Below are 27,400 nucleotides of genomic sequence, written 5' to 3'. Positions count from 1 at the left end.
CTGCAAAGAAGCTTGTGTAACTAACCCAATCAGACGGCTGCCCAGGACCCAAATTCAGTACTAGTGTGGGGAGGAGGACCCCCATATAGTGTTTGGGCCGGAACCAAGGGGACCGCCATCAGAGTTATTGAAGGAAGCACAACAGGGGAATTACAAAGGGAGACATGCGACTGAGGTTGTCAGGGCAACAGGGGGAGGGGCTAGGGTAAAAGGAGCAGGGGACGCGCTGAAGTGGCAGTTGGGGAAGAGAGGGAGTGAAGGCAGGACACAGGGTGACTTGCAGGGGTACCGAGAGGAGCCTGCGAGGAGAAAGCGGCCGATTTACCGACAAGAGAGACGTGAGAGACTGTGCCCAGAGACTGCTCCCCGCTCCCGTTCTGAGAGAATTATCCCCGCTAAACCCCGCCTTAGAGAGAGAGGAACTATACCTCCGGTTGTGGCCGTGAGTACCGGTAACCAGGCCTCAGAGATCTGGGCCCTTCCCCCCAGCCTTCCCCCATCACGCCGACCCGGCCACCATTGGCCTCAAGATACGCCACCTTGTCACAGGCGGGATTAAAAGCTCGCTACCCTGGCTTAGGAAGAGACTCCTTGGTAAAGGACGGCTACAGGCCTTTCTGGGGAACTGCGTCATCACCGCGCGCCACCTCCATCATTTACTTCAGGGCCTGTTGAGACCCAACGGCATTGCTTTCTTCAGGGCCTGTTGCGCCCCAGCGGCAGTGTTTTCTTCAGGGCCTGTTGCACCCCAGCGGCAGCGTTTTCTTCAGGGTCTGTTGTGCCCCAGCGGAGGCGTTTTCTTCAGGGCCTGTTGCGCCCCAGCGGCAGCGTTATCTTCAGGGCCTGTTGCGCCCCAATGTCCCCGTTTCCTTCAGGGCCTGTTGCGCCCCAGCGGCAGCGTTTCCTTCAGGGCTTGTTGCGCCCCAGCGGCAGCGTTTCCTTCAGGGCCTGTTGCGCCCCAACGTCCCCGTTTTCTTCAGGACCTGTTGCGCCCCAACGTCCTCGTTTTCTTCAGGGCTTGTTGCCCCCCAACGGTATTATTTTCTTCAGGGCCTGTTGCCCCCACCGACATCACTTTCCTCAGGACAGCCGCCTCAGCGACCTCAACGCGGCCACGCTACCGAACCCAGCAGTCCCTGAAAGGCTAAGTGAAACTATATTGGGTTAAGATTGTTGAGTCCCTGCGTGGACTGTTGGTGTTGTACTTATTCCTTGTTTTGTTCAGCCTAGCCCTTCGGCTAGGGTTTTATAAAAGTAATTTCGAAAACCACCATTCGTTTAGTGTCTCGTCACTGCATCCTGCGAACCTGTCCGACCCTACACTAGGAAGGAGCGGGAGGTAATTGGGGGCATTTTCCTGCTAAGGCATGCAAATATTAATGATAATAAGACAGACAGGACAGTCTGACACTTGCTGGCGCTGAGGCTGCAGGGGCAAATAGGAGGTGTGGCCATGTGCAAGCATATGTGCGTGCTCGCTTGCAAGTGACTGTGCGCTTCCTAGGTGTGGCGCGCTGCAGACAGTCAAAGGGGTTGTTCCCTTTCATTAAACGTTCTTCCCAGGTTGCAGGCTTTTAGAAAGCAACAAACCGCCCTGTACTCACCCTACCCGGGTCCACCGGAGAGTCTCACCGCTGCTCCAGGTCTGTGGCATTGGCTGCGACGCTGACGTCACGTCAGCAGCCGATCAGTGAGCTCAGCGGCTCTGAGCGGGGCGTTCTGCCTACAACCCCTTTAAGAGAGCCAGCAAAAAAGTGAAGACAAAGGAAATTACAAAAGGGCCTCTTGCTGAGCACTGGCGATAAGTGAGACAGTCCAAAAAGGAGCGCCAGCCAGGCGTGATTAAGGAACAGGTGCGCTCCTTTAGACCGGGTTCATTTCCAGCTCTGCATTTTTTTCTTGCTGAGCACTGGACAGGGCAGCCTGCAGCCAGACTGCATAGTAGAAAAGCAGCAAGTGAGAAGCCTGTCTCTGCCTACGGCCACACCACCCTGAACACGCCCGATCTTGTCTGATCTCGGAAGCTAAGCAGGGTCGGGCCTGGTTAGTACTTGGATGGGAGACCGCCTGGGAATACCAGGTGCTGTAGGCTTTTGCTTTTTCCTTCCTTCCACCAGCAGGGGTCACTGTCCTCTATGCCTTTTTTCCATTCCCTTTCACAAGGGCACACATGCTTCTTTCCTCTTTTCATTTGCTTTCTCTCTTGCGCTATTTCGTCCGTGCAAACTGCCAGCATCCTTCTCATCACCGTGGGCCTCCAGCATTGTTGCTTATTTACTTTTAATACTAGGCTTCCTTTCAACAGGACCAGCGCCTCCCGCGGGCTTGGGGGCATCCGCCGGCAACCTGGAGGCCAGTTTACAGGCCGAAGCAAGCAGGACACCTTTGCAGGCAACACGACCCCCCTGAAGAGCAGCACACAGTCACTGGCAACCAGAATGGTGACCGGTCTGCAAACCCTGTCTTATGAGGAAAGGTTGCAGGATTTGGGAATGTTTAGTTTGCAAAAGAGAAGACTGAGAGGAGACTTAATAGCTGTCTACAAATATCTAAAGGGCTGTCACATTGTAGAAGGATCAACTTTATTCTCATTTGCACAAGGAAAGACTAGAAGCAATGGGATGAAACTGAATGGGAGGAGACACAGATTAGATATTAGAAATTTTTTTTTAACAGTTAGAGTGATCAATGAGTGGAACAGGCTGCCACGAGAAGTGGTGAGTTCTCCTTCAATGGAAGTCTTCAAACAGAGGCTGGACAGACATCTGACTGGGATGATTTAGCGAATCCTGCTTTGAGCAGGGGGTTGGACCAGATGGCCCAGGAGGTCCCTTCCAACTCTACGATTCTATGATTCTATCTCACCCTCTTCCTTCATTCGCTCCTGGACGTCTCAATCCGCCTCAAGTTGCGGCTGCTCCAGCTTGCGCCTTCTGTCACGTCCCCCCAGATGAATGGTTTAGCCTGCAGGAGACCCTGCGTGGAGCCATATTTAAAGACAAATGATGCTCGGGCCCTGCTGCGGCGCGTGGTTTCACTGCAAAACAAACAAAGACTGTAGGGGCGGCCCAGCCTTTGCATCGGCCCTTCGGAGCCCGCCTCCACATGGTCAGAGTTCTCGCCACCATGCGAGCCTGAGGCAGGCTGGCCAGGCGATGGACCAAGCCGTGTCTACTGGCCATACCACCCTGGATACGCCCGATCTCGTCCGAACTCGGAAGCAAAGCGGGGATGGGCTTGGACAGTACTTGGATGGGAGACCTCCTGGGAACACCGAGTGCTGTAGACCATTTTGATGACATTTTGCTCCCTGGCCCAGCTCGGCTAGTATACAGGGGCGCCTTATCAGACACCAACATTACCTAAGCTGGAAGCCCCAAGCCGCATAATGCCTCTGATGCCTCTGAGATGGTTTGCAGCTAGGGACGCTACCACGCCTCCTCGCATGCCTCACACCAAGCTCCTTGCCGCAGCTAAGAGTGCTTATTGACCCCTCGGCCTGCCTTCTGGAAATGAAGGCGTCATAAGCATCCTGGGCCGTTAAGGGGCCAGGCATTCAGCGGGCGCCCAGGGGATGATCTTTAGAGGCCGGCCGGCCGGCTGGCAGAAGTAACGTCTTCTTCTGCAAAGAAGCTTGTGTAACTAACCCAATCAGACGGCTGCCCAGGACCCAAATTCAGTACTAGTGTGGGGAGGAGGACCCCCATATAGTGTTTGGGCCGGAACCAAGGGTACCGCCATCAGAGTTATTGAAGGAAGCACAACAGGGGAATTACAAAGGGAGACATGCGACTGAGGTTGTCAGGGCAACAGGGGGAGGGGCTAGGGTAAAAGGAGCAGGGGACGCGCTGAAGTGGCAGTTGGGGAAGAGAGGGAGTGAAGGCAGGACACAGGGTGACTTGCAGGGGTACGGAGAGGAGCCTGCGAGGAGAAAGCGGCCGATTTACCGACAAGAGAGACGTGAGAGACTGTGCCCAGAGACTGCTCCCCGCTCCCGTTCTGAGAGAATTATCCCCGCTAAACCCCGCCTTAGAGAGAGAGGAACTATACCTCCGGTTGTGGCCGTGAGTACCGGTAACCAGGCCTCAGAGATCTGGGCCCTTCCCCCCAGCCTTCCCCCATCACGCCGACCCGGCCACCATTGGCCTCAAGATACGCCACCTTGTCACAGGCGGGATTAAAGGCTCGCTACCCTGGCTTAGGAAGAGACTCCTTGGTAAAGGACGGCTACAGGCCTTTCTGGGGAACTGCGTCATCACCGCGCGCCACCTCCATCATTTACTTCAGGGCCTGTTGAGACCCAACGGCATTGCTTTCTTCAGGGCCTGTTGCACCCCAGCGGCAGTGTTTTCTTCAGGGCCTGTTGCACCCCAGCGGCAGCGTTTTCTTCAGGGCCTGTTGTGCCCCAGCGGAGGCGTTTTCTTCAGGGCCTGTTGCGCCCCAGCGGCAGCATTTCCTTCAGGGCCTGTTGCGCCCCAGCGGCAGCGTTATCTTCAGGGCCTGTTGCGCCCCAATGTCCCCGTTTCCTTCAGGGCCTGTTGCGCCCCAGCCGCAGCGTTTCCTTCAGGGCTTGTTGCGCCCCAGCGGCAGCGTTTCCTTCAGGGCCTGTTGCGCCCCAACGTCCCCGTTTTCTTCAGGACCTGTTGCGCCCCAACGTCCTCGTTTTCTTCAGGGCTTGTTGCCCCCCAACGGTATTATTTTCTTCAGGGCCTGTTGCCCCCACCGACATCACTTTCCTCAGGACAGCCGCCTCAGCGACCTCAACGCTGCCACGCTACCGAACCCAGCAGTCCCTGGAAGGCTAAGTGAAACTATATTGGGTTAAGATTGTTGAGTCCCTGCGTGGACTGTTGGTGTTGTACTTATTCCTTGTTTTGTTCAGCCTAGCCCTTCGGCTAGGGTTTTATAAAAGTAATTTCGAAAACCACCATTCGTTTAGTGTCTCGTCACTGCATCCTGCGAACCTGTCCGACCCTACACTAGGAAGGAGCGGGAGGGAATTGGGGGCATTTTCCTGCTAAGGCACGCAAATATTAATGATAATAAGACAGACAGGACAGTCTGACACTTGCTGGCGCTGAGGCTGCAGGGGCAAATAGGAGGTGTGGCCATGTGCAAGCATATGTGCGTGCTCGCTTGCAAGTGACTGTGCGCTTCCTAGGTGTGGCGCGCTGCAGACAGTCAAAGGGGTTGTTCCCTTTCATTAAACGTTCTTCCCAGGTTGCAGGCTTTTAGAAAGCAACAAACCGCCCTGTACTCACCCTACCCGGGTCCACCGGAGAGTCTCACCGTTGCTCCAGGTCTGTGGCATTGGCTGCGACGCTGACGTCACGTCAGCAGCCGATCAGTGAGCTCAGCGGCTCTGAGCGGGGCATTCTGCCTACAACCCCTTTAAGAGAGCCAGCAAAAAAGTGAAGACAAAGGAAATTACAAAAGGGCCTCTTGCTGAGCACAGGCGATAAGTGAGACAGTCCAAAAAGGAGCGCCAGCCAGGCGTGATTAAGGAACAGGTGCGCTCCTTTAGACCGGGTTCATTTCCAGCTCTGCATTTTTTTCTTGCTGAGCACTGGACAGGGCAGCCGGCAGCCAGACTGCATAGTAGAAAAGCAGCAAGTGAGAAGCTTGTCTCTGCCTACGGCCACACCACCCTGAACACGCCCGATCTCGTCTGATCTCGGAAGCTAAGCAGGGTCGGGCCTGGTTAGTACTTGGATGGGAGACCGCCTGGGAATACCAGGTGCTGTAGGCTTTTGCTTTTTCCTTCCTTCCACCAGCAGGGGTCACTGTCCTCTATGCCTTTTTTCCATTCCCTTTCACAAGGGCACACATGCTTCTTTCCTCTTTTCATTTGCTTTCTCTCTTGCGCTATTTCGTCCGTGCAAACTGCCAGCATCCTTCTCATCACCGTGGGCCTCCAGCATTGTTGCTTATTTACTTTTAATACTAGGCTTCCTTTCAACAGGACCAGCGCCTCCCGCGGGCTTGGGGGCATCCGCCGGCAACCTGGAGGCCAGTTTACAGGCCGAAGCAAGCAGGACACCTTTGCAGGCAACACGACCCCCCTGAAGAGCAGCACACAGTCACTGGCAACCAGAATGGTGACCGGTCTGCAAACCCTGTCTTATGAGGAAAGGTTGCAGGATTTGGGAATGTTTAGTTTGCAAAAGAGAAGACTGAGAGGAGACTTAATAGCTGTCTACAAATATCTAAAGGGCTGTCACATTGTAGAAGGATCAACTTTATTCTCATTTGCACAAGGAAAGACTAGAAGCAATGGGATGAAACTGAATGGGAGGAGACACAGATTAGATATTAGAAAAAATTTTTTAACAGTTAGAGTGATCAATGAGTGGAACAGGCTGCCACGAGAAGTGGTGAGTTCTCCTTCAATGGAAGTCTTCAAACAGAGGCTGGACAGACATCTGACTGGGATGATTTAGCGAATCCTGCTTTGAGCAGGGGGTTGGACCAGATGGCCCAGGAGGTCCCTTCCAACTCTACGATTCTATGATTCTATCTCACCCTCTTCCTTCATTCGCTCCTGGACGTCTCAATCCGCCTCAAGTTGCGGCTGCTCCAGCTTGCGCCTTCTGTCACGTCCCCCCAGATGAATGGTTTAGCCTGCAGGAGACCCTGCGTGGAGCCATATTTAAAGACAAATGATGCTCGGGCCCTGCTGCGGCGCGTGGTTTCACTGCAAAACAAACAAAGACTGTAGGGGCGGCCCAGCCTTTGCATCGGCCCTTCGGAGCCCGCCTCCACATGGTCAGAGTTCTCGCCACCATGCGAGCCTGAGGCAGGCTGGCCAGGCGATGGACCAAGCCGTGTCTACTGGCCATACCACCCTGGATACGCCCGATCTCGTCCGAACTCGGAAGCAAAGCGGGGATGGGCTTGGACAGTACTTGGATGGGAGACCTCCTGGGAACACCGAGTGCTGTAGACCATTTTGATGACATTTTGCTCCCTGGCCCAGCTCGGCTAGTATACAGGGGCGCCTTATCAGACACCAACATTACCTAAGCTGGAAGCCCCAAGCCGCATAATGCCTCTGATGCCTCTGAGATGGTTTGCAGCTAGGGACGCTACCACGCCTCCTCGCATGCCTCACACCAAGCTCCTTGCCGCAGCTAAGAGTGCTTATTGACCCCTCGGCCTGCCTTCTGGAAATGAAGGCGTCATAAGCATCCTGGGCCGTTAAGGGGCCAGGCATTCAGCGGGCGCCCAGGGGATGATCTTTAGAGGCCGGCCGGCCGGCTGGCAGAAGTAACGTCTTCTTCTGCAAAGAAGCTTGTGTAACTAACCCAATCAGACGGCTGCCCAGGACCCAAATTCAGTACTAGTGTGGGGAGGAGGACCCCCATATAGTGTTTGGGCCGGAACCAAGGGTACCGCCATCAGAGTTATTGAAGGAAGCACAACAGGGGAATTACAAAGGGAGACATGCGACTGAGGTTGTCAGGGCAACAGGGGGAGGGGCTAGGGTAAAAGGAGCAGGGGACGCGCTGAAGTGGCAGTTGGGGAAGAGAGGGAGTGAAGGCAGGACACAGGGTGACTTGCAGGGGTACGGAGAGGAGCCTGCGAGGAGAAAGCGGCCGATTTACCGACAAGAGAGACGTGAGAGACTGTGCCCAGAGACTGCTCCCCGCTCCCGTTCTGAGAGAATTATCCCCGCTAAACCCCGCCTTAGAGAGAGAGGAACTATACCTCCGGTTGTGGCCGTGAGTACCGGTAACCAGGCCTCAGAGATCTGGGCCCTTCCCCCCAGCCTTCCCCCATCACGCCGACCCGGCCACCATTGGCCTCAAGATACGCCACCTTGTCACAGGCGGGATTAAAGGCTCGCTACCCTGGCTTAGGAAGAGACTCCTTGGTAAAGGACGGCTACAGGCCTTTCTGGGGAACTGCGTCATCACCGCGCGCCACCTCCATCATTTACTTCAGGGCCTGTTGAGACCCAACGGCATTGCTTTCTTCAGGGCCTGTTGCGCCCCAGCGGCAGTGTTTTCTTCAGGGCCTGTTGCACCCCAGCGGCAGCGTTTTCTTCAGGGCCTGTTGTGCCCCAGCGGAGGCGTTTTCTTCAGGGCCTGTTGCGCCCCAGCGGCAGCGTTTCCTTCAGGGCCTGTTGCGCCCCAACGGCAGCGTTATCTTCAGGGCCTGTTGCGCCCCAATGTCCCCGTTTCCTTCAGGGCCTGTTGCGCCCCAGCGGCAGCGTTTCCTTCAGGGCTTGTTGCGCCCCAGCGGCAGCGTTTCCTTCAGGGCCTGTTGCGCCCCAACGTCCCCGTTTTCTTCAGGACCTGTTGCGCCCCAACGTCCTCGTTTTCTTCAGGGCTTGTTGCCCCCCAACGGAATTATTTTCTTCAGGGCCTGTTGCCCCCACCGACATCACTTTCCTCAGGACAGCCGCCTCAGCGACCTCAACGCGGCCACGCTACCGAACCCAGCAGTCCCTGGAAGGCTAAGTGAAACTATATTGGGTTAAGATTGTTGAGTCCCTGCGTGGACTGTTGGTGTTGTACTTATTCCTTGTTTTGTTCAGCCTAGCCCTTCGGCTAGGGTTTTATAAAAGTAATTTCGAAAACCACCATTCGTTTAGTGTCTCGTCACTGCATCCTGCGAACCTGTCCGACCCTACACTAGGAAGGAGCGGGAGGGAATTGGGGGCATTTTCCTGCTAAGGCACGCAAATATTAATGATAATAAGACAGACAGGACAGTCTGACACTTGCTGGCGCTGAGGCTGCAGGGGCAAATAGGAGGTGTGGCCATGTGCAAGCATATGTGCGTGTTCGCTTGCAAGTGACTGTGCGCTTCCTAGGTGTGGCGCGCTGCAGACAGTCAAAGGGGTTGTTCCCTTTCATTAAACGTTCTTCCCAGGTTGCAGGCTTTTAGAAAGCAACAAACCGCCCTGTACTCACCCTACCCGGGTCCACCGGAGAGTCTCACCGTTGCTCCAGGTCTGTGGCATTGGCTGCGACGCTGACGTCACGTCAGCAGCCGATCAGTGAGCTCAGCGGCTCTGAGCGGGGCATTCTGCCTACAACCCCTTTAAGAGAGCCAGCAAAAAAGTGAAGACAAAGGAAATTACAAAAGGGCCTCTTGCTGAGCACAGGCGATAAGTGAGACAGTCCAAAAAGGAGCGCCAGCCAGGCGTGATTAAGGAACAGGTGCGCTCCTTTAGACCGGGTTCATTTCCAGCTCTGCATTTTTTTCTTGCTGAGCACTGGACAGGGCAGCCGGCAGCCAGACTGCATAGTAGAAAAGCAGCAAGTGAGAAGCTTGTCTCTGCCTACGGCCACACCACCCTGAACACGCCCGATCTCGTCTGATCTCGGAAGCTAAGCAGGGTCGGGCCTGGTTAGTACTTGGATGGGAGACCGCCTGGGAATACCAGGTGCTGTAGGCTTTTGCTTTTTCCTTCCTTCCACCAGCAGGGGTCACTGTCCTCTATGCCTTTTTTCCATTCCCTTTCACAAGGGCACACATGCTTCTTTCCTCTTTTCATTTGCTTTCTCTCTTGCGCTATTTCGTCCGTGCAAACTGCCAGCATCCTTCTCATCACCGTGGGCCTCCAGCATTGTTGCTTATTTACTTTTAATACTAGGCTTCCTTTCAACAGGACCAGCGCCTCCCGCGGGCTTGGGGGCATCCGCCGGCAACCTGGAGGCCAGTTTACAGGCCGAAGCAAGCAGGACACCTTTGCAGGCAACACGACCCCCCTGAAGAGCAGCACACAGTCACTGGCAACCAGAATGGTGACCGGTCTGCAAACCCTGTCTTATGAGGAAAGGTTGCAGGATTTGGGAATGTTTAGTTTGCAAAAGAGAAGACTGAGAGGAGACTTAATAGCTGTCTACAAATATCTAAAGGGCTGTCACATTGTAGAAGGATCAACTTTATTCTCATTTGCACAAGGAAAGACTAGAAGCAATGGGATGAAACTGAATGGGAGGAGACACAGATTAGATATTAGAAAAATTTTTTTAACAGTTAGAGTGATCAATGAGTGGAACAGGCTGCCACGAGAAGTGGTGAGTTCTCCTTCAATGGAAGTCTTCAAACAGAGGCTGGACAGACATCTGACTGGGATGATTTAGCGAATCCTGCTTTGAGCAGGGGGTTGGACCAGATGGCCCAGGAGGTCCCTTCCAACTCTACGATTCTATGATTCTATCTCACCCTCTTCCTTCATTCGCTCCTGGACGTCTCAATCCGCCTCAAGTTGCGGCTGCTCCAGCTTGCGCCTTCTGTCACGTCCCCCCAGATGAATGGTTTAGCCTGCAGGAGACCCTGCGTGGAGCCATATTTAAAGACAAATGATGCTCGGGCCCTGCTGCGGCGCGTGGTTTCACTGCAAAACAAACAAAGACTGTAGGGGCGGCCCAGCCTTTGCATCGGCCCTTCGGAGCCCGCCTCCACATGGTCAGAGTTCTCGCCACCATGCGAGCCTGAGGCAGGCTGGCCAGGCGATGGACCAAGCCGTGTCTACTGGCCATACCACCCTGGATACGCCCGATCTCGTCCGAACTCGGAAGCAAAGCGGGGATGGGCTTGGACAGTACTTGGATGGGAGACCTCCTGGGAACACCGAGTGCTGTAGACCATTTTGATGACATTTTGCTCCCTGGCCCAGTTCGGCTAGTATACAGGGGCGCCTTATCAGACACCAACATTACCTAAGCTGGAAGCCCCAAGCCGCATAATGCCTCTGATGCCTCTGAGATGGTTTGCAGCTAGGGACGCTACCACGCCTCCTCGCATGCCTCACACCAAGCTCCTTGCCGCAGCTAAGAGTGCTTATTGACCCCTCGGCCTGCCTTCTGGAAATGAAGGCGTCATAAGCATCCTGGGCCGTTAAGGGGTCAGGCATTCAGCGGGCGCCCAGGGGATGATCTTTAGAGGCCGGCCGGCCGGCTGGCAGAAGTAACGTCTTCTTCTGCAAAGAAGCTTGTGTAACTAACCCAATCAGACGGCTGCCCAGGACCCAAATTCAGTACTAGTGTGGGGAGGAGGACCCCCATATAGTGTTTGGGCCGGAACCAAGGGGACCGCCATCAGAGTTATTGAAGGAAGCACAACAGGGGAATTACAAAGGGAGACATGCGACTGAGGTTGTCAGGGCAACAGGGGGAGGGGCTAGGGTAAAAGGAGCAGGGGACGCGCTGAAGTGGCAGTTGGGGAAGAGAGGGAGTGAAGGCAGGACACAGGGTGACTTGCAGGGGTACCGAGAGGAGCCTGCGAGGAGAAAGCGGCCGATTTACCGACAAGAGAGACGTGAGAGACTGTGCCCAGAGACTGCTCCCCGCTCCCGTTCTGAGAGAATTATCCCCGCTAAACCCCGCCTTAGAGAGAGAGGAACTATACCTCCGGTTGTGGCCGTGAGTACCGGTAACCAGGCCTCAGAGATCTGGGCCCTTCCCCCCAGCCTTCCCCCATCACGCCGACCCGGCCACCATTGGCCTCAAGATACGCCACCTTGTCACAGGCGGGATTAAAAGCTCGCTACCCTGGCTTAGGAAGAGACTCCTTGGTAAAGGACGGCTACAGGCCTTTCTGGGGAACTGCGTCATCACCGCGCGCCACCTCCATCATTTACTTCAGGGCCTGTTGAGACCCAACGGCATTGCTTTCTTCAGGGCCTGTTGCGCCCCAGCGGCAGTGTTTTCTTCAGGGCCTGTTGCACCCCAGCGGCAGCGTTTTCTTCAGGGTCTGTTGTGCCCCAGCGGAGGCGTTTTCTTCAGGGCCTGTTGCGCCCCAGCGGCAGCGTTATCTTCAGGGCCTGTTGCGCCCCAATGTCCCCGTTTCCTTCAGGGCCTGTTGCGCCCCAGCGGCAGCGTTTCCTTCAGGGCTTGTTGCGCCCCAGCGGCAGCGTTTCCTTCAGGGCCTGTTGCGCCCCAACGTCCCCGTTTTCTTCAGGACCTGTTGCGCCCCAACGTCCTCGTTTTCTTCAGGGCTTGTTGCCCCCCAACGGTATTATTTTCTTCAGGGCCTGTTGCCCCCACCGACATCACTTTCCTCAGGACAGCCGCCTCAGCGACCTCAACGCGGCCACGCTACCGAACCCAGCAGTCCCTGAAAGGCTAAGTGAAACTATATTGGGTTAAGATTGTTGAGTCCCTGCGTGGACTGTTGGTGTTGTACTTATTCCTTGTTTTGTTCAGCCTAGCCCTTCGGCTAGGGTTTTATAAAAGTAATTTCGAAAACCACCATTCGTTTAGTGTCTCGTCACTGCATCCTGCGAACCTGTCCGACCCTACACTAGGAAGGAGCGGGAGGTAATTGGGGGCATTTTCCTGCTAAGGCATGCAAATATTAATGATAATAAGACAGACAGGACAGTCTGACACTTGCTGGCGCTGAGGCTGCAGGGGCAAATAGGAGGTGTGGCCATGTGCAAGCATATGTGCGTGCTCGCTTGCAAGTGACTGTGCGCTTCCTAGGTGTGGCGCGCTGCAGACAGTCAAAGGGGTTGTTCCCTTTCATTAAACGTTCTTCCCAGGTTGCAGGCTTTTAGAAAGCAACAAACCGCCCTGTACTCACCCTACCCGGGTCCACCGGAGAGTCTCACCGCTGCTCCAGGTCTGTGGCATTGGCTGCGACGCTGACGTCACGTCAGCAGCCGATCAGTGAGCTCAGCGGCTCTGAGCGGGGCGTTCTGCCTACAACCCCTTTAAGAGAGCCAGCAAAAAAGTGAAGACAAAGGAAATTACAAAAGGGCCTCTTGCTGAGCACTGGCGATAAGTGAGACAGTCCAAAAAGGAGCGCCAGCCAGGCGTGATTAAGGAACAGGTGCGCTCCTTTAGACCGGGTTCATTTCCAGCTCTGCATTTTTTTCTTGCTGAGCACTGGACAGGGCAGCCTGCAGCCAGACTGCATAGTAGAAAAGCAGCAAGTGAGAAGCCTGTCTCTGCCTACGGCCACACCACCCTGAACACGCCCGATCTTGTCTGATCTCGGAAGCTAAGCAGGGTCGGGCCTGGTTAGTACTTGGATGGGAGACCGCCTGGGAATACCAGGTGCTGTAGGCTTTTGCTTTTTCCTTCCTTCCACCAGCAGGGGTCACTGTCCTCTATGCCTTTTTTCCATTCCCTTTCACAAGGGCACACATGCTTCTTTCCTCTTTTCATTTGCTTTCTCTCTTGCGCTATTTCGTCCGTGCAAACTGCCAGCATCCTTCTCATCACCGTGGGCCTCCAGCATTGTTGCTTATTTACTTTTAATACTAGGCTTCCTTTCAACAGGACCAGCGCCTCCCGCGGGCTTGGGGGCATCCGCCGGCAACCTGGAGGCCAGTTTACAGGCCGAAGCAAGCAGGACACCTTTGCAGGCAACACGACCCCCCTGAAGAGCAGCACACAGTCACTGGCAACCAGAATGGTGACCGGTCTGCAAACCCTGTCTTATGAGGAAAGGTTGCAGGATTTGGGAATGTTTAGTTTGCAAAAGAGAAGACTGAGAGGAGACTTAATAGCTGTCTACAAATATCTAAAGGGCTGTCACATTGTAGAAGGATCAACTTTATTCTCATTTGCACAAGGAAAGACTAGAAGCAATGGGATGAAACTGAATGGGAGGAGACACAGATTAGATATTAGAAATTTTTTTTTAACAGTTAGAGTGATCAATGAGTGGAACAGGCTGCCACGAGAAGTGGTGAGTTCTCCTTCAATGGAAGTCTTCAAACAGAGGCTGGACAGACATCTGACTGGGATGATTTAGCGAATCCTGCTTTGAGCAGGGGGTTGGACCAGATGGCCCAGGAGGTCCCTTCCAACTCTACGATTCTATGATTCTATCTCACCCTCTTCCTTCATTCGCTCCTGGACGTCTCAATCCGCCTCAAGTTGCGGCTGCTCCAGCTTGCGCCTTCTGTCACGTCCCCCCAGATGAATGGTTTAGCCTGCAGGAGACCCTGCGTGGAGCCATATTTAAAGACAAATGATGCTCGGGCCCTGCTGCGGCGCGTGGTTTCACTGCAAAACAAACAAAGACTGTAGGGGCGGCCCAGCCTTTGCATCGGCCCTTCGGAGCCCGCCTCCACATGGTCAGAGTTCTCGCCACCATGCGAGCCTGAGGCAGGCTGGCCAGGCGATGGACCAAGCCGTGTCTACTGGCCATACCACCCTGGATACGCCCGATCTCGTCCGAACTCGGAAGCAAAGCGGGGATGGGCTTGGACAGTACTTGGATGGGAGACCTCCTGGGAACACCGAGTGCTGTAGACCATTTTGATGACATTTTGCTCCCTGGCCCAGCTCGGCTAGTATACAGGGGCGCCTTATCAGACACCAACATTACCTAAGCTGGAAGCCCCAAGCCGCATAATGCCTCTGATGCCTCTGAGATGGTTTGCAGCTAGGGACGCTACCACGCCTCCTCGCATGCCTCACACCAAGCTCCTTGCCGCAGCTAAGAGTGCTTATTGACCCCTCGGCCTGCCTTCTGGAAATGAAGGCGTCATAAGCATCCTGGGCCGTTAAGGGGCCAGGCATTCAGCGGGCGCCCAGGGGATGATCTTTAGAGGCCGGCCGGCCGGCTGGCAGAAGTAACGTCTTCTTCTGCAAAGAAGCTTGTGTAACTAACCCAATCAGACGGCTGCCCAGGACCCAAATTCAGTACTAGTGTGGGGAGGAGGACCCCCATATAGTGTTTGGGCCGGAACCAAGGGTACCGCCATCAGAGTTATTGAAGGAAGCACAACAGGGGAATTACAAAGGGAGACATGCGACTGAGGTTGTCAGGGCAACAGGGGGAGGGGCTAGGGTAAAAGGAGCAGGGGACGCGCTGAAGTGGCAGTTGGGGAAGAGAGGGAGTGAAGGCAGGACACAGGGTGACTTGCAGGGGTACGGAGAGGAGCCTGCGAGGAGAAAGCGGCCGATTTACCGACAAGAGAGACGTGAGAGACTGTGCCCAGAGACTGCTCCCCGCTCCCGTTCTGAGAGAATTATCCCCGCTAAACCCCGCCTTAGAGAGAGAGGAACTATACCTCCGGTTGTGGCCGTGAGTACCGGTAACCAGGCCTCAGAGATCTGGGCCCTTCCCCCCAGCCTTCCCCCATCACGCCGACCCGGCCACCATTGGCCTCAAGATACGCCACCTTGTCACAGGCGGGATTAAAGGCTCGCTACCCTGGCTTAGGAAGAGACTCCTTGGTAAAGGACGGCTACAGGCCTTTCTGGGGAACTGCGTCATCACCGCGCGCCACCTCCATCATTTACTTCAGGGCCTGTTGAGACCCAACGGCATTGCTTTCTTCAGGGCCTGTTGCGCCCCAGCGGCAGTGTTTTCTTCAGGGCCTGTTGCACCCCAGCGGCAGCGTTTTCTTCAGGGCCTGTTGTGCCCCAGCGGAGGCGTTTTCTTCAGGGCCTGTTGCGCCCCAGCGGCAGCGTTTCCTTCAGGGCCTGTTGCGCCCCAGCGGCAGCGTTATCTTCAGGGCCTGTTGCGCCCCAATGTCCCCGTTTCCTTCAGGGCCTGTTGCGCCCCAGCCGCAGCGTTTCCTTCAGGGCTTGTTGCGCCCCAGCGGCAGCGTTTCCTTCAGGGCCTGTTGCGCCCCAACGTCCCCGTTTTCTTCAGGACCTGTTGCGCCCCAACGTCCTCGTTTTCTTCAGGGCTTGTTGCCCCCCAACGGTATTATTTTCTTCAGGGCCTGTTGCCCCCACCGACATCACTTTCCTCAGGACAGCCGCCTCAGCGACCTCAACGCTGCCACGCTACCGAACCCAGCAGTCCCTGGAAGGCTAAGTGAAACTATATTGGGTTAAGATTGTTGAGTCCCTGCGTGGACTGTTGGTGTTGTACTTATTCCTTGTTTTGTTCAGCCTAGCCCTTCGGCTAGGGTTTTATAAAAGTAATTTCGAAAACCACCATTCGTTTAGTGTCTCGTCACTGCATCCTGCGAACCTGTCCGACCCTACACTAGGAAGGAGCGGGAGGGAATTGGGGGCATTTTCCTGCTAAGGCACGCAAATATTAATGATAATAAGACAGACAGGACAGTCTGACACTTGCTGGCGCTGAGGCTGCAGGGGCAAATAGGAGGTGTGGCCATGTGCAAGCATATGTGCGTGCTCGCTTGCAAGTGACTGTGCGCTTCCTAGGTGTGGCGCGCTGCAGACAGTCAAAGGGGTTGTTCCCTTTCATTAAACGTTCTTCCCAGGTTGCAGGCTTTTAGAAAGCAACAAACCGCCCTGTACTCACCCTACCCGGGTCCACCGGAGAGTCTCACCGTTGCTCCAGGTCTGTGGCATTGGCTGCGACGCTGACGTCACGTCAGCAGCCGATCAGTGAGCTCAGCGGCTCTGAGCGGGGCATTCTGCCTACAACCCCTTTAAGAGAGCCAGCAAAAAAGTGAAGACAAAGGAAATTACAAAAGGGCCTCTTGCTGAGCACAGGCGATAAGTGAGACAGTCCAAAAAGGAGCGCCAGCCAGGCGTGATTAAGGAACAGGTGCGCTCCTTTAGACCGGGTTCATTTCCATCTCTGCATTTTTTTCTTGCTGAGCACTGGACAGGGCAGCCGGCAGCCAGACTGCATAGTAGAAAAGCAGCAAGTGAGAAGCTTGTCTCTGCCTACGGCCACACCACCCTGAACACGCCCGATCTCGTCTGATCTCGGAAGCTAAGCAGGGTCGGGCCTGGTTAGTACTTGGATGGGAGACCGCCTGGGAATACCAGGTGCTGTAGGCTTTTGCTTTTTCCTTCCTTCCACCAGCAGGGGTCACTGTCCTCTATGCCTTTTTTCCATTCCCTTTCACAAGGGCACACATGCTTCTTTCCTCTTTTCATTTGCTTTCTCTCTTGCGCTATTTCGTCCGTGCAAACTGCCAGCATCCTTCTCATCACCGTGGGCCTCCAGCATTGTTGCTTATTTACTTTTAATACTAGGCTTCCTTTCAACAGGACCAGCGCCTCCCGCGGGCTTGGGGGCATCCGCCGGCAACCTGGAGGCCAGTTTACAGGCCGAAGCAAGCAGGACACCTTTGCAGGCAACACGACCCCCCTGAAGAGCAGCACACAGTCACTGGCAACCAGAATGGTGACCGGTCTGCAAACCCTGTCTTATGAGGAAAGGTTGCAGGATTTGGGAATGTTTAGTTTGCAAAAGAGAAGACTGAGAGGAGACTTAATAGCTGTCTACAAATATCTAAAGGGCTGTCACATTGTAGAAGGATCAACTTTATTCTCATTTGCACAAGGAAAGACTAGAAGCAATGGGATGAAACTGAATGGGAGGAGACACAGATTAGATATTAGAAAAAATTTTTTAACAGTTAGAGTGATCAATGAGTGGAACAGGCTGCCACGAGAAGTGGTGAGTTCTCCTTCAATGGAAGTCTTCAAACAGAGGCTGGACAGACATCTGACTGGGATGATTTAGCGAATCCTGCTTTGAGCAGGGGGTTGGACCAGATGGCCCAGGAGGTCCCTTCCAACTCTACGATTCTATGATTCTATCTCACCCTCTTCCTTCATTCGCTCCTGGACGTCTCAATCCGCCTCAAGTTGCGGCTGCTCCAGCTTGCGCCTTCTGTCACGTCCCCCCAGATGAATGGTTTAGCCTGCAGGAGACCCTGCGTGGAGCCATATTTAAAGACAAATGATGCTCGGGCCCTGCTGCGGCGCGTGGTTTCACTGCAAAACAAACAAAGACTGTAGGGGCGGCCCAGCCTTTGCATCGGCCCTTCGGAGCCCGCCTCCACATGGTCAGAGTTCTCGCCACCATGCGAGCCTGAGGCAGGCTGGCCAGGCGATGGACCAAGCCGTGTCTACTGGCCATACCACCCTGGATACGCCCGATCTCGTCCGAACTCGGAAGCAAAGCGGGGATGGGCTTGGACAGTACTTGGATGGGAGACCTCCTGGGAACACCGAGTGCTGTAGACCATTTTGATGACATTTTGCTCCCTGGCCCAGCTCGGCTAGTATACAGGGGCGCCTTATCAGACACCAACATTACCTAAGCTGGAAGCCCCAAGCCGCATAATGCCTCTGATGCCTCTGAGATGGTTTGCAGCTAGGGACGCTACCACGCCTCCTCGCATGCCTCACACCAAGCTCCTTGCCGCAGCTAAGAGTGCTTATTGACCCCTCGGCCTGCCTTCTGGAAATGAAGGCGTCATAAGCATCCTGGGCCGTTAAGGGGCCAGGCATTCAGCGGGCGCCCAGGGGATGATCTTTAGAGGCCGGCCGGCCGGCTGGCAGAAGTAACGTCTTCTTCTGCAAAGAAGCTTGTGTAACTAACCCAATCAGACGGCTGCCCAGGACCCAAATTCAGTACTAGTGTGGGGAGGAGGACCCCCATATAGTGTTTGGGCCGGAACCAAGGGTACCGCCATCAGAGTTATTGAAGGAAGCACAACAGGGGAATTACAAAGGGAGACATGCGACTGAGGTTGTCAGGGCAACAGGGGGAGGGGCTAGGGTAAAAGGAGCAGGGGACGCGCTGAAGTGGCAGTTGGGGAAGAGAGGGAGTGAAGGCAGGACACAGGGTGACTTGCAGGGGTACGGAGAGGAGCCTGCGAGGAGAAAGCGGCCGATTTACCGACAAGAGAGACGTGAGAGACTGTGCCCAGAGACTGCTCCCCGCTCCCGTTCTGAGAGAATTATCCCCGCTAAACCCCGCCTTAGAGAGAGAGGAACTATACCTCCGGTTGTGGCCGTGAGTACCGGTAACCAGGCCTCAGAGATCTGGGCCCTTCCCCCCAGCCTTCCCCCATCACGCCGACCCGGCCACCATTGGCCTCAAGATACGCCACCTTGTCACAGGCGGGATTAAAGGCTCGCTACCCTGGCTTAGGAAGAGACTCCTTGGTAAAGGACGGCTACAGGCCTTTCTGGGGAACTGCGTCATCACCGCGCGCCACCTCCATCATTTACTTCAGGGCCTGTTGAGACCCAACGGCATTGCTTTCTTCAGGGCCTGTTGCGCCCCAGCGGCAGTGTTTTCTTCAGGGCCTGTTGCACCCCAGCGGCAGCGTTTTCTTCAGGGCCTGTTGTGCCCCAGCGGAGGCGTTTTCTTCAGGGCCTGTTGCGCCCCAGCGGCAGCGTTTCCTTCAGGGCCTGTTGCGCCCCAACGGCAGCGTTATCTTCAGGGCCTGTTGCGCCCCAATGTCCCCGTTTCCTTCAGGGCCTGTTGCGCCCCAGCGGCAGCGTTTCCTTCAGGGCTTGTTGCGCCCCAGCGGCAGCGTTTCCTTCAGGGCCTGTTGCGCCCCAACGTCCCCGTTTTCTTCAGGACCTGTTGCGCCCCAACGTCCTCGTTTTCTTCAGGGCTTGTTGCCCCCCAACGGAATTATTTTCTTCAGGGCCTGTTGCCCCCACCGACATCACTTTCCTCAGGACAGCCGCCTCAGCGACCTCAACGCGGCCACGCTACCGAACCCAGCAGTCCCTGGAAGGCTAAGTGAAACTATATTGGGTTAAGATTGTTGAGTCCCTGCGTGGACTGTTGGTGTTGTACTTATTCCTTGTTTTGTTCAGCCTAGCCCTTCGGCTAGGGTTTTATAAAAGTAATTTCGAAAACCACCATTCGTTTAGTGTCTCGTCACTGCATCCTGCGAACCTGTCCGACCCTACACTAGGAAGGAGCGGGAGGGAATTGGGGGCATTTTCCTGCTAAGGCACGCAAATATTAATGATAATAAGACAGACAGGACAGTCTGACACTTGCTGGCGCTGAGGCTGCAGGGGCAAATAGGAGGTGTGGCCATGTGCAAGCATATGTGCGTGCTCGCTTGCAAGTGACTGTGCGCTTCCTAGGTGTGGCGCGCTGCAGACAGTCAAAGGGGTTGTTCCCTTTCATTAAATGTTCTTCCCAGGTTGCAGGCTTTTAGAAAGCAACAAACCGCCCTGTACTCACCCTACCCGGGTCCACCGGAGAGTCTCACTGCTGCTCCAGGTCTGTGGCATTGGCTGCGACGCTGATGTCACGTCAGCAGCCGATCAGTGAGCTCAGCGGCTCTGAGCGGGGCGTTCTGCCTACAACCCCTTTAAGAGAGCCAGCAAAAAAGTGAAGAGAAAGGAAATTACAAAAGGGCCTCTTGCTGAGCACTGGCGATAAGTGAGACAGTCCAAAAAGGAGCGCCAGCCAGGCGTGATTAAGGAACAGGTGCGCTCCTTTAGACCGGGTTCATTTCCAGCTCTGCAATTTTTTCTTGCTGAGCACTGGACAGGGCAGCCGGCAGCCAGACTGCATAGTAGAAAAGCAGCAAGTGAGAAACTTGTCTCTGCCTACGGCCACACCACCCTGAACATGCCTGATCTTGGAAGCTAAGCAGGGTCGGGCCTGGTTAGTACTTGGATGGGAGACCGCCTGGGAATACCAGGTGCTGTAGGCTTTTGCTTTTTCCTTCCTTCCACCAGCAGGGGTCACTGTCCTCTATTCCTTTTTTCCATTCCCTTTCACAAGGGCACACATGCTTCTTTCCTCTTTTCATTTGCTTTCTCTCTTGCGCTATTTCGTCCGTGCAAACTGCCAGCATCCTTCTCATCACCGTGGTCCTCCAGCATTGTTGCTTATTTACTTTTAATACTAGGCTTCCTTTCAACAGGACCAGCGCCTCCCGCGGGCTTGGGGGCATCCGCCGGCAACCTGGAGGCCAGTTTACAGGCCAAAGCAAGCAGGACACCTTTGCAGGCAACACGACCCCCCTGAAGAGCAGCACACAGTCACTGGCAACCAGAATGGTGACCGGTCTGCAAACCCTGTCTTATGAGGAAAGGTTGCAGGATTTGGGAATGTTTAGTTTGCAAAAGAGAAGACTGAGAGGAGACTTAATAGCTGTCTACAAATATCTAAAGGGCTGTCACATTGTAGAAGGATCAACTTTATTCTCATTTGCACAAGGAAAGACTAGAAGCAATGTGATGAAACTGAATGGGAGGAGACACAGATTAGATATTAGAAATTTTTTTTTAACAGTTAGAGTGATCAATGAGTGGAACAGGCTGCCACGAGAAGTGGTGAGTTCTCCTTCAATGGAAGTCTTCAAACAGAGGCTGGACAGACATCTGACTGGGATGATTTAGCGAATCCTGCTTTGAGCAGGGGGTTGGACCAGATGGCCCAGGAGGTCCCTTCCAACTCTACGATTCTATGATTCTATCTCACCCTCTTCCTTCATTCGCTCCTGGACGTCTCAATCCGCCTCAAGTTGCGGCTGCTCCAGCTTGCGCCTTCTGTCACGTCCCCCCAGATGAATGGTTTAGCCTGCAGGAGACCCTGCGTGGAGCCATATTTAAAGACAAATGATGCTCGGGCCCTGCTGCGGCGCGTGGTTTCACTGCAAAACAAACAAAGACTGTAGGGGCGGCCCAGCCTTTGCATCGGCCCTTCGGAGCCCGCCTCCACATGGTCAGAGTTCTCGCCACCATGCGAGCCTGAGGCAGGCTGGCCAGGCGATGGACCAAGCCGTGTCTACTGGCCATACCACCCTGGATACGCCCGATCTCGTCCGAACTCGGAAGCAAAGCGGGGATGGGCTTGGACAGTACTTGGATGGGAGACCTCCTGGGAACACCGAGTGCTGTAGACCATTTTGATGACATTTTGCTCCCTGGCCCAGCTCGGCTAGTATACAGGGGCGCCTTATCAGACACCAACATTACCTAAGCTGGAAGCCCCAAGCCGCATAATGCCTCTGATGCCTCTGAGATGGTTTGCAGCTAGGGACGCTACCACGCCTCCTCGCATGCCTCACACCAAGCTCCTTGCCGCAGCTAAGAGTGCTTATTGACCCCTCGGCCTGCCTTCTGGAAATGAAGGCGTCATAAGCATCCTGGGCCGTTAAGGGGCCAGGCATTCAGCGGGCGCCCAGGGGATGATCTTTAGAGGCCGGCCGGCCGGCTGGCAGAAGTAACGTCTTCTTCTGCAAAGAAGCTTGTGTAACTAACCCAATCAGACGGCTGCCCAGGACCCAAATTCAGTACTAGTGTGGGGAGGAGGACCCCCATATAGTGTTTGGGCCGGAACCAAGGGGACCGCCATCAGAGTTATTGAAGGAAGCACAACAGGGGAATTACAAAGGGAGACATGCGACTGAGGTTGTCAGGGCAACAGGGGGAGGGGCTAGGGTAAAAGGAGCAGGGGACGCGCTGAAGTGGCAGTTGGGGAAGAGAGGGAGTGAAGGCAGGACACAGGGTGACTTGCAGGGGTACCGAGAGGAGCCTGCGAGGAGAAAGCGGCCGATTTACCGACAATAGAGACGTGAGAGACTGTGCCCAGAGACTGCTCCCCGCTCCCGTTCTGAGAGAATTATCCCCGCTAAACCCCGCCTTAGAGAGAGAGGAACTATACCTCCGGTTGTGGCCGTGAGTACCGGTAACCAGGCCTCAGAGATCTGGGCCCTTCCCCCCAGCCTTCCCCCATCACGCCGACCCGGCCACCATTGGCCTCAAGATACGCCACCTTGTCACAGGCGGGATTAAAAGCTCGCTACCCTGGCTTAGGAAGAGACTCCTTGGTAAAGGACGGCTACAGGCCTTTCTGGGGAACTGCGTCATCACCGCGCGCCACCTCCATCATTTACTTCAGGGCCTGTTGAGACCCAACGGCATTGCTTTCTTCAGGGCCTGTTGCGCCCCAGCGGCAGTGTTTTCTTCAGGGCCTGTTGCACCCCAGCGGCAGCGTTTTCTTCAGGGTCTGTTGTGCCCCAGCGGAGGCGTTTTCTTCAGGGCCTGTTGCGCCCCAGCGGCAGCGTTATCTTCAGGGCCTGTTGCGCCCCAATGTCCCCGTTTCCTTCAGGGCCTGTTGCGCCCCAGCGGCAGCGTTTCCTTCAGGGCTTGTTGCGCCCCAGCGGCAGCGTTTCCTTCAGGGCCTGTTGCGCCCCAACGTCCCCGTTTTCTTCAGGACCTGTTGCGCCCCAACGTCCTCGTTTTCTTCAGGGCTTGTTGCCCCCCAACGGTATTATTTTCTTCAGGGCCTGTTGCCCCCACCGACATCACTTTCCTCAGGACAGCCGCCTCAGCGACCTCAACGCGGCCACGCTACCGAACCCAGCAGTCCCTGAAAGGCTAAGTGAAACTATATTGGGTTAAGATTGTTGAGTCCCTGCGTGGACTGTTGGTGTTGTACTTATTCCTTGTTTTGTTCAGCCTAGCCCTTCGGCTAGGGTTTTATAAAAGTAATTTCGAAAACCACCATTCGTTTAGTGTCTCGTCACTGCATCCTGCGAACCTGTCCGACCCTACACTAGGAAGGAGCGGGAGGTAATTGGGGGCATTTTCCTGCTAAGGCATGCAAATATTAATGATAATAAGACAGACAGGACAGTCTGACACTTGCTGGCGCTGAGGCTGCAGGGGCAAATAGGAGGTGTGGCCATGTGCAAGCATATGTGCGTGCTCGCTTGCAAGTGACTGTGCGCTTCCTAGGTGTGGCGCGCTGCAGACAGTCAAAGGGGTTGTTCCCTTTCATTAAACGTTCTTCCCAGGTTGCAGGCTTTTAGAAAGCAACAAACCGCCCTGTACTCACCCTACCCGGGTCCACCGGAGAGTCTCACCGCTGCTCCAGGTCTGTGGCATTGGCTGCGACGCTGACGTCACGTCAGCAGCCGATCAGTGAGCTCAGCGGCTCTGAGCGGGGCGTTCTGCCTACAACCCCTTTAAGAGAGCCAGCAAAAAAGTGAAGACAAAGGAAATTACAAAAGGGCCTCTTGCTGAGCACTGGCGATAAGTGAGACAGTCCAAAAAGGAGCGCCAGCCAGGCGTGATTAAGGAACAGGTGCGCTCCTTTAGACCGGGTTCATTTCCAGCTCTGCATTTTTTTCTTGCTGAGCACTGGACAGGGCAGCCGGCAGCCAGACTGCATAGTAGAAAAGCAGCAAGTGAGAAGCCTGTCTCTGCCTACGGCCACACCACTCTGAACACGCCCGATCTTGTCTGATCTCGGAAGCTAAGCAGGGTCGGGCCTGGTTAGTACTTGGATGGGAGACCGCCTGGGAATACCAGGTGCTGTAGGCTTTTGCTTTTTCCTTCCTTCCACCAGCAGGGGTCACTGTCCTCTATGCCTTTTTTCCATTCCCTTTCACAAGGGCACACATGCTTCTTTCCTCTTTTCATTTGCTTTCTCTCTTGCGCTATTTCGTCCGTGCAAACTGCCAGCATCCTTCTCATCACCGTGGGCCTCCAGCATTGTTGCTTATTTACTTTTAATACTAGGCTTCCTTTCAACAGGACCAGCGCCTCCCGCGGGCTTGGGGGCATCCGCCGGCAACCTGGAGGCCAGTTTACAGGCCGAAGCAAGCAGGACACCTTTGCAGGCAACACGACCCCCCTGAAGAGCAGCACACAGTCACTGGCAACCAGAATGGTGACCGGTCTGCAAACCCTGTCTTATGAGGAAAGGTTGCAGGATTTGGGAATGTTTAGTTTGCAAAAGAGAAGACTGAGAGGAGACTTAATAGCTGTCTACAAATATCTAAAGGGCTGTCACATTGTAGAAGGATCAACTTTATTCTCATTTGCACAAGGAAAGACTAGAAGCAATGGGATGAAACTGAATGGGAGGAGACACAGATTAGATATTAGAAATTTTTTTTTAACAGTTAGAGTGATCAATGAGTGGAACAGGCTGCCACGAGAAGTGGTGAGTTCTCCTTCAATGGAAGTCTTCAAACAGAGGCTGGACAGACATCTGACTGGGATGATTTAGCGAATCCTGCTTTGAGCAGGGGGTTGGACCAGATGGCCCAGGAGGTCCCTTCCAACTCTACGATTCTATGATTCTATCTCACCCTCTTCCTTCATTCGCTCCTGGACGTCTCAATCCGCCTCAAGTTGCGGCTGCTCCAGCTTGCGCCTTCTGTCACGTCCCCCCAGATGAATGGTTTAGCCTGCAGGAGACCCTGCGTGGAGCCATATTTAAAGACAAATGATGCTCGGGCCCTGCTGCGGCGCGTGGTTTCACTGCAAAACAAACAAAGACTGTAGGGGCGGCCCAGCCTTTGCATCGGCCCTTCGGAGCCCGCCTCCACATGGTCAGAGTTCTCGCCACCATGCGAGCCTGAGGCAGGCTGGCCAGGCGATGGACCAAGCCGTGTCTACTGGCCATACCACCCCGTGTCTACTGGCCATACCACCCTGGATACGCCCGATCTCGTCCGAACTCGGAAGCAAAGCGGGGATGGGCTTGGACAGTACTTGGATGGGAGACCTCCTGGGAACACCGAGTGCTGTAGACCATTTTGATGACATTTTGCTCCCTGGCCCAGCTCGGCTAGTATACAGGGGCGCCTTATCAGACACCAACATTACCTAAGCTGGAAGCCCCAAGCCGCATAATGCCTCTGATGCCTCTGAGATGGTTTGCAGCTAGGGACGCTACCACGCCTCCTCGCATGCCTCACACCAAGCTCCTTGCCGCAGCTAAGAGTGCTTATTGACCCCTCGGCCTGCCTTCTGGAAATGAAGGCGTCATAAGCATCCTGGGCCGTTAAGGGGCCAGGCATTCAGCGGGCGCCCAGGGGATGATCTTTAGAGGCCGGCCGGCCGGCTGGCAGAAGTAACGTCTTCTTCTGCAAAGAAGCTTGTGTAACTAACCCAATCAGACGGCTGCCCAGGACCCAAATTCAGTACTAGTGTGGGGAGGAGGACCCCCATATAGTGTTTGGGCCGGAACCAAGGGGACCGCCATCAGAGTTATTGAAGGAAGCACAACAGGGGAATTACAAAGGGAGACATGCGACTGAGGTTGTCAGGGCAACAGGGGGAGGGGCTAGGGTAAAAGGAGCAGGGGACGCGCTGAAGTGGCAGTTGGGGAAGAGAGGGAGTGAAGGCAGGACACAGGGTGACTTGCAGGGGTACGGAGAGGAGCCTGCGAGGAGAAAGCGGCCGATTTACCGACAAGAGAGACGTGAGAGACTGTGCCCAGAGACTGCTCCCCGCTCCCGTTCTGAGAGAATTATCCCCGCTAAACCCCGCCTTAGAGAGAGAGGAACTATACCTCCGGTTGTGGCCGTGAGTACCGGTAACCAGGCCTCAGAGATCTGGGCCCTTCCCCCCAGCCTTCCCCCATCACGCCGACCCGGCCACCATTGGCCTCAAGATACGCCACCTTGTCACAGGCGGGATTAAAGGCTCGCTACCCTGGCTTAGGAAGAGACTCCTTGGTAAAGGACGGCTACAGGCCTTTCTGGGGAACTGCGTCATCACCGCGCGCCACCTCCATCATTTACTTCAGGGCCTGTTGAGACCCAACGGCATTGCTTTCTTCAGGGCCTGTTGCGCCCCAGCGGCAGTGTTTTCTTCAGGGCCTGTTGCACCCCAGCGGCAGCGTTTTCTTCAGGGCCTGTTGTGCCCCAGCGGAGGCGTTTTCTTCAGGGCCTGTTGCGCCCCAGCGGCAGCGTTTCCTTCAGGGCCTGTTGCGCCCCAGCGGCAGCGTTATCTTCAGGGCCTGTTGCGCCCCAATGTCCCCGTTTCCTTCAGGGCCTGTTGCGCCCCAGCCGCAGCGTTTCCTTCAGGGCTTGTTGCGCCCCATCGGCAGCGTTTCCTTCAGGGCCTGTTGCGCCCCAACGTCCCCGTTTTCTTCAGGACCTGTTGCGCCCCAACGTCCTCGTTTTCTTCAGGGCTTGTTGCCCCCCAACGGTATTATTTTCTTCAGGGCCTGTTGCCCCCACCGACATCACTTTCCTCAGGACAGCCGCCTCAGCGACCTCAACGCTGCCACGCTACCGAACCCAGCAGTCCCTGGAAGGCTAAGTGAAACTATATTGGGTTAAGATTGTTGAGTCCCTGCGTGGACTGTTGGTGTTGTACTTATTCCTTGTTTTGTTCAGCCTAGCCCTTCGGCTAGGGTTTTATAAAAGTAATTTCGAAAACCACCATTCGTTTAGTGTCTCGTCACTGCATCCTGCGAACCTGTCCGACCCTACACTAGGAAGGAGCGGGAGGGAATTGGGGGCATTTTCCTGCTAAGGCACGCAAATATTAATGATAATAAGACAGACAGGACAGTCTGACACTTGCTGGCGCTGAGGCTGCAGGGGCAAATAGGAGGTGTGGCCATGTGCAAGCATATGTGCGTGTTCGCTTGCAAGTGACTGTGCGCTTCCTAGGTGTGGCGCGCTGCAGACAGTCAAAGGGGTTGTTCCCTTTCATTAAACGTTCTTCCCAGGTTGCAGGCTTTTAGAAAGCAACAAACCGCCCTGTACTCACCCTACCCGGGTCCACCGGAGAGTCTCACCGTTGCTCCAGGTCTGTGGCATTGGCTGCGACGCTGACGTCACGTCAGCAGCCGATCAGTGAGCTCAGCGGCTCTGAGCGGGGCATTCTGCCTACAACCCCTTTAAGAGAGCCAGCAAAAAAGTGAAGACAAAGGAAATTACAAAAGGGCCTCTTGCTGAGCACTGGCGATAAGTGAGACAGTCCAAAAAGGAGCGCCAGCCAGGCGTGATTAAGGAACAGGTGCG

The 27,400-nt window shown here is 55.0% G+C and overlaps 13 non-coding genes and 1 pseudogene across 13 annotated transcripts; all 14 read left to right on the top strand.

The window, feature by feature from the left end:
* Window positions 1-1,973: 1,973 nt before the first annotated feature.
* Window positions 1,974-2,092, top strand: LOC141053286 (5S ribosomal RNA). Its single transcript, XR_012221035.1, has one exon. It is a non-coding gene; the product is annotated as a 5S ribosomal RNA (ribosomal RNA).
* Window positions 2,093-3,169: 1,077 nt separating this feature from the next.
* On the top strand, window positions 3,170-3,289 carry LOC141053364 (5S ribosomal RNA). The gene has a single exon (XR_012221105.1). It is a non-coding gene; the product is annotated as a 5S ribosomal RNA (ribosomal RNA).
* A 2,341-nt stretch (window positions 3,290-5,630) lies between these two features.
* On the top strand, window positions 5,631-5,749 carry LOC141053387 (5S ribosomal RNA). The gene has a single exon (XR_012221126.1). It is a non-coding gene; the product is annotated as a 5S ribosomal RNA (ribosomal RNA).
* Window positions 5,750-6,826: 1,077 nt separating this feature from the next.
* On the top strand, window positions 6,827-6,946 carry LOC141053362 (5S ribosomal RNA). Its single transcript, XR_012221103.1, has one exon. It is a non-coding gene; the product is annotated as a 5S ribosomal RNA (ribosomal RNA).
* A 2,341-nt stretch (window positions 6,947-9,287) lies between these two features.
* On the top strand, window positions 9,288-9,406 carry LOC141053375 (5S ribosomal RNA). Its single transcript, XR_012221115.1, has one exon. It is a non-coding gene; the product is annotated as a 5S ribosomal RNA (ribosomal RNA).
* Window positions 9,407-10,483: 1,077 nt separating this feature from the next.
* LOC141053361 (5S ribosomal RNA) lies at window positions 10,484-10,603 on the top strand. The gene has a single exon (XR_012221102.1). It is a non-coding gene; the product is annotated as a 5S ribosomal RNA (ribosomal RNA).
* A 2,306-nt stretch (window positions 10,604-12,909) lies between these two features.
* LOC141053285 (5S ribosomal RNA) lies at window positions 12,910-13,028 on the top strand. The gene has a single exon (XR_012221034.1). It is a non-coding gene; the product is annotated as a 5S ribosomal RNA (ribosomal RNA).
* A 1,077-nt stretch (window positions 13,029-14,105) lies between these two features.
* On the top strand, window positions 14,106-14,225 carry LOC141053360 (5S ribosomal RNA). Its single transcript, XR_012221101.1, has one exon. It is a non-coding gene; the product is annotated as a 5S ribosomal RNA (ribosomal RNA).
* A 2,341-nt stretch (window positions 14,226-16,566) lies between these two features.
* LOC141053363 (5S ribosomal RNA) lies at window positions 16,567-16,685 on the top strand. Its single transcript, XR_012221104.1, has one exon. It is a non-coding gene; the product is annotated as a 5S ribosomal RNA (ribosomal RNA).
* A 1,077-nt stretch (window positions 16,686-17,762) lies between these two features.
* LOC141053359 (5S ribosomal RNA) lies at window positions 17,763-17,882 on the top strand. The gene has a single exon (XR_012221100.1). It is a non-coding gene; the product is annotated as a 5S ribosomal RNA (ribosomal RNA).
* Window positions 17,883-20,223: 2,341 nt separating this feature from the next.
* LOC141053496 (5S ribosomal RNA) lies at window positions 20,224-20,332 on the top strand (annotated as a pseudogene).
* Window positions 20,333-21,409: 1,077 nt separating this feature from the next.
* Window positions 21,410-21,529, top strand: LOC141053357 (5S ribosomal RNA). The gene has a single exon (XR_012221099.1). It is a non-coding gene; the product is annotated as a 5S ribosomal RNA (ribosomal RNA).
* A 2,306-nt stretch (window positions 21,530-23,835) lies between these two features.
* Window positions 23,836-23,954, top strand: LOC141053316 (5S ribosomal RNA). The gene has a single exon (XR_012221061.1). It is a non-coding gene; the product is annotated as a 5S ribosomal RNA (ribosomal RNA).
* Window positions 23,955-25,054: 1,100 nt separating this feature from the next.
* Window positions 25,055-25,174, top strand: LOC141053355 (5S ribosomal RNA). The gene has a single exon (XR_012221097.1). It is a non-coding gene; the product is annotated as a 5S ribosomal RNA (ribosomal RNA).
* Window positions 25,175-27,400: the final 2,226 nt, after the last annotated feature.

The sequence above is a fragment of the Dendrobates tinctorius genome, unplaced genomic scaffold (genome assembly GCF_039654945.1).
Source record: "Dendrobates tinctorius isolate UK_male_01 unplaced genomic scaffold, ASM3965494v1 ptg000165l, whole genome shotgun sequence".
NCBI lineage: Eukaryota > Metazoa > Chordata > Amphibia > Anura > Dendrobatidae > Dendrobates > Dendrobates tinctorius.
Note: the sequence above shows the minus strand (reverse complement) of the source record. Positions and strands in the feature narration are given on the sequence as shown.